Here is a 5,774-nt window from a genome sequence, read left to right as displayed (position 1 = left end):
GCCAAAGTACTGGACTTTGCTAAAGCTTTAGCATCATTCCTTCCAAAGAAATCCCAGGGCTGATCTCCTTCAGAATGGACTGGTTGGATCTCCTTGCAGTCCAAGGGACTCTCAAGAGTCTTCTCCAACACCACAGTTCAAAAGCATCAATTCCTCGGTGCTCAGCCTTCTTCACAGTCCAACTCTCACATCCATACATGACCACAGGAAAAACCATACCCTTGACTAGACGAACCTTTGTTGGCAAAGTAATGTCTCTGCTTTTGAATATGCTATCTAGGTTGGTCATAACTTTCCTTCCAAGGAGTAAGCGTCTTTTAATTTTGTGGCTGCAGTCACCATCTGTAGTGATTTTGGAGCCCAGAAAAATAAAGTCTGACACTGTTTCCACTGTTTCCCCATCTATTTCCCATGAAGTGGTGGAACCGGATGCCATGATCTTTGTTTTCTGAATGTTGAGCTCTAAGCCAACTTTATCACTCCCCACTTTCATCAAGAGGCTTTTGAGTTCCTCTTCACTTTCTGCCATAAGGGTGGTGTCATCTGCCTATCTGAGGTTATTGATATTTCTCCCAGCAATCTTGATTCCAGCTTGTGTTTCTTCCAGTCCAGAGTTTTAGGTGAAAAAAAAATGGCCCGAAACAAGCAGACTGCTCTTAAGTCAACAGGTGGGAAAGTGCCCCACAAGCAGCTGGCCACCAAAGCGGCCAGGAAAAGTGCCCCCTCTACCGGCAGGGTGAAAAAAACCTCATCGCTACAGGCCGGGGACTGTTGTGCTTCGAGAAATCCGTTGTTACCAGAAATCCACTGAGTTTCTGATCCGGAAACTGCCTTTCCAGAGGTTGGTGAGGGAGATCGCCCAGGATTTCAAAACCGACTTGAGGTTCCAGAGTGCCGCCATCGGAGGCACTGCAGGAGGCTAGCGAAGCGTACCTGGAGGGTTTGTTTGAAGATACTAATCTGTGTGCCATCCACGCTAAGAGAGTCACCATCATGCCCAAAGACATCCAGTTGGCTCACCGGATACTGGGAGAGAGAGCTTAAGTGAAGGCAGTTTATGTGTTTTGTAGTAAATTCTGTAAAATACTTCGGTTTAATTTGTGACTTTTTTTGTAAGAAATTGTTTATAATATGTTGCATTTGTACTTGTCATTCCATCTTTCACTCAGGATGAATGCGAAAAGTGACTGTTCACAGACCTCAGTGATGTGAGCACTGTCGCTCAGGAGTGACAATTTGCTAATATGCACAAGGGATGGGTGATATTTCTTGCTTCTCATGATGCAAGTTTCTGTATGTTAATGACTTTTGGGTAGCTATTAAGGTACTAGAATTGATAAATGTGTACAGGGTCCTTTTGCAATAAAACTGGTTATGACTTGATCCACGTGTTTAACAATTGGGGCTGTTAAATCTGACCATACATCACTGTGCCTGGAAAATCCCATGGACGGAGGAGCCTGGAAGGCTACAGTCCATGGGGTCGCTAAGAGTCGGACACGACTGAGCGACTTCCCTTTCCCTTTCCCTTTCACTTTCATGCATTGGAGAAGGAAATGGCAAGCCACTCCAGTGTTCTTGCCTGGAGAATCCCAGGGACGGGGGAGCCTGGTGGGCTGCCGTCTATGGGGTCACACAGAGTTGGACACGACTGAAGTGACTTAGCAGCAGCAGCAGCAGCAGCATACATCACTGTGATAGAATGTGGGCTTTTTCAAGGGTCAAGATACAAGTCTTAACCACTGTGTAACTTACAGTTTCCTTAAAAAAAAAAGTAAACCTGGCAGCTATAGAATATACTATATGCATTTATAATAGCTATTTTATATATTGTAGTGTCAACATTTTTAAATTAAATGTTTTACGTTGACATGTGGTGGGGAGTGTTGTCTTTAAGGTGGGTAATTTAGAGTTCGATTGGGTTTCTCCTGAGTAGACTGCACTTGTTTATGTAGTAAAATGCTTTGCACATAATAACTTGCATAAGTCCTCATTCTATCACATTTTAAACTAACCTTCTAGCTGATAATGCAAATGCTAATGGGGAGGGGGATTTATTTATAAGGGCTCTAGACTATAATACAAGTTAGTCACACCAGCATCATCTGTTACTAATATAGTAGTTAGCCCAGCTTTTCTTTGTGTTGTGATTGGTCTCATAACTAGGTTGAACTTTTCTCTACCAAGGGGGAACAATACCTAACTTTTTTCCTTGTGGGGTTTGTATTATAACTGTTAGGGTGAACTTGCTGTGAGGGAGGGACACAGCTTCAGCTTATGGAACCTCTGCCAGTTAAAATGGTGTTCATGTGGCATAGGTTCTGGGAAAATCACTTCATAGAGATGGCTTTCCAAGTGGTTTTAAAATTTATCCTTCCATTGAAGTTTTTAGGTCAATTATGTATGTTGACTAAATTTACAAAAAACTTGTTTATTCAAAAAAAAAAAAAAAAAAAAGAGCAAGCATTCAAAGAGCCAGGAAGCTATGAATACAACCTTGGTTCTGCAAACACTGTGGCAGTCTTGAACAAGTCATATATTCTTCTGGACTGTGTTTTCTTCTTGCTCAAATGCTGCTGTTGAACCTTCTGTGCTGTGAGTAGGAATGTAAAATGGGGCAGCAGCTATGGATGCAGTATGTGGTTCATCAAAAATGAAAAATTCATTTTCCACATGATCCAGTCATGCCACTTTGGGTGTATATCCCAAAGATTGACAATAGGGTTCAAAGATGTATTTGTACACCTGTGTCCTTAGCAGCATTATTCACAATAGCTGAAAGTTGGAAGCAACCAAGATGTCCATCCATTAAGGAATGGATTAATACAAAGTGGTCTATACATACAGTGGAATATTATTCAGCATTAAACAGATAGGAAATTCTTTTTTTCAAATATTTTTTAAAATTTATTTTTCATGGAGGATGATTGCTTTGCACTGTTGTGTTGCTTTCTGCCATACATCAACATGAATCAGCCATAGGTATGCATATGTCCCCTCCCTCTTGACCCTCCCTCCCATGCTGCTACTCCATCCCACCCCTCTAGGTTTTCACAGAGCACTGGGTTGAGCTCCTTGCATTACATAGCAAATTCCTACTGGTGATCTCTTTTACATATGGTAGTATATATGTTTCAATGTTACTCTCTCAATTCATCCCACCTTCTCCCTCCCCCTCTGTGTCCACAAGTCTCTTCTTTAAAAGAGACAGGAAATTCTGATGCATGCTATAGTGTGGAGGAACACTGAGAACATTATGGTCAGTGACATAATCCAGTCACAAAAAAGCATGCTATGATTCCATGTCTATGAGGAACTGAGAGGAGTCAACTTCTAAGAGACAAAGTAGAATGGTGGTTTGCTAGGGGCTCGAATGAAGGGTGAAACTGTTCATTATTAATAGAGATGCAGCTTTAGTTTTCTTCTTAGAAAAGAGGAGAAAAAAGATGTGAAAAGAGTTATTGAGATTGGTTGCACGACAATATAAATATACCTAACATCACTGAACTGTATAGTTAAAAATAGTTAAGATGGCAAATTTTAAGCTATATGTAATTTACCACCATATTTTAAAATTACTGCTAATAAGAAGAAATAGAGCCAACTTCACAGAGTTGCTGGGTTAGCAAACCAATGGTGACTCAATATAAATCACCAGACAGCCCTCCTCTGAGGACACCAAAATCCATGGATGCTCAAGATCCTTACAGTCACTGGAGCATCCACAGAGGAGGAACCTGCAGAATCAGAGGGTCAACACGACACAGGAGACTGACATCAGTGGTCCTCACAGCATAAACCCTGATCCAGGGGGAACTTTGACACTGTTTGAGCTCCAGTCAAGAAAAATGAGTCAGAATCTCCATGGTCTGATCCAGCCCCCTGCATCACCAATTCCCATATAAACCTGACAACTCCCAGCTGCTGTTTTCCTCTGGAAAATGGGTCTCTCCACCCTCAGTCAGGAGCCGGGCTGAGCCCCTCCACTTTGGGATTTAGAGGTCTCTTTGGGAGGATGTGAACTCAGCACCCAGTCTCCTACAGAAGAGGGTGACCCGAGACTTACTGGATCCTTGGAGCAGAGCCTGGAGCACTGGATCAGTCAGGGAGGCCGAGGTTCATTCATGCAGGACTGGAGCTGAGACATCTCTAAGGACCAAAGAGTAGAGTCCTGAGCACAGAAGACGTCCGTTACCCTCTGCGTTGTTAGGGTGGAGATGAAGCTGGGCGGGCGGGGAGCATCTGCCATGTAGCTATCAGCCTTAACACTTCTGTGGTTACTCTCAGGGAGTGGTTCTGAGAGGATTTTTTTAAAATTTCATATTATTATTCATAACATAAAATTGACCATTTTAACCATCTTTAAGACTTCCCTAGTGGCTTAGACGGTGAAATGTCTGCCTACAATGTAGGAGACCCAGGTTCAATATCTGGGTCGGGAAAATCCCCTGGAGAAGAAAATGGCAACCCACTCCAGTACTCTTGCCTGGACAGAGGAGCCTAGTAGGTGAAAGTCCATGAGGTCGCAGAGTTGGACTTGACTAAGTGACTTCACTTTCACTTTCAAGTGTCCATTTCAGTAGAATTAAATACGTTTGCACTTTTTGCAACCAAACTCCAGAACATTTTTCGCCTTGCAACATATCAACTCTGTACCCATTCAACAACAATCCTGCCTTTCTCCTTTCATTGTTCTACTTTCTCTAAATCTGAGCACTCCAGGTGCCTCATTTCAGTGGAATCAAACTTTATTTATCCCTTCCTGTCAGGCTTATTTTGCTTAGTAGAATGTGTACTAGATTCCTCTATGTTGTAGCATGGGTCATATTCTTCTCCTTTTTAATGCTGAATAATACTCTAGTATATGCACATACCACATGGACTTAGCGATTCTTTGATCAGTGGGTACTTGGGTTGCTTTCATGTTTTAGTTATTGTGAATAATGCTGCTGTGAACAAGGATGTAGAAATATCTCTTCCAGAGTGTGCTTTCAATTCTCTGGGTACAGCCTCAAAGGTAGAATTGCTGGATCATAAGGTTCTAACATTTTTATATCCTGTGATGGAGAAGATGTTCACATATTGAGCAATGAGGAAGTCATTTTGGCTTATCCATGGTTCAGGCTGTACTGTGTGTGAACTAAGACAGTCCGTCCAACTCTCACAGCACATCTTTAACCCTGAGGTAAAGAACATCTGTTTTGAAGATAAGAACGAAGAACTCCCTTCTCATGGCATCCATGTTAACACTCCCTGGAAGATAATGTTCCCTTCCCAGACACCAGGGTCCTGCTGTCTCACTGTCTATGTACTAAGTCTGTTTCTTTTGAAACTTTAAGGAATACACCCTGTCATGTTGATGTATGTGCTTTGTTTGGATGAGGTATAAGATTGTGGTTCAATGGAGCAGTTCCCCAGAGCTATCTGAGAGGGTGCCCCCAAGCTATAGCCCTCCGTTTGGGTCAAATAAAACTTTCCCATTTCTCTTGTGTTTCTTGATTGTTTTCCTGGACAATGGAATTCATTGATCAGCATGAACACTGAAGTAGAAAGAGTGTAAAAGTAGGGGACGCAGCTCACAACCCTCCTCCCTCCCAGTAGTTAACTGATTTGTTTTCGGTTGCACTAGGACTTTGTTGCTGTGCACTGTCTTTCTCCAGCTGCAGTGAGTGGGGCTGCTCTCTAGCTGTCGTGCACTCTGTAGCTGCATTGTATGGGCTTATCACTGCAGGTGCTTCAGTCATAGACTGCCTTTACTTAGTGGCCAAGTCTTG

At 42.6% G+C, this 5,774-nt stretch overlaps 1 pseudogene; it reads left to right on the top strand.

Annotated features, from left to right (window-relative positions):
- The first annotated feature begins 631 nt into the window (after nt 1–631).
- On the top strand, nt 632–1,402 carry LOC129631501 (histone H3.3A-like; annotated as a pseudogene).
- Nucleotides 1,403–5,774: the final 4,372 nt, after the last annotated feature.

The sequence above is a fragment of the Bubalus kerabau genome, chromosome 17 (genome assembly GCF_029407905.1).
Source record: "Bubalus kerabau isolate K-KA32 ecotype Philippines breed swamp buffalo chromosome 17, PCC_UOA_SB_1v2, whole genome shotgun sequence".
Taxonomy (NCBI): domain Eukaryota; kingdom Metazoa; phylum Chordata; class Mammalia; order Artiodactyla; family Bovidae; genus Bubalus; species Bubalus kerabau.
Note: the sequence above shows the minus strand (reverse complement) of the source record. Positions and strands in the feature narration are given on the sequence as shown.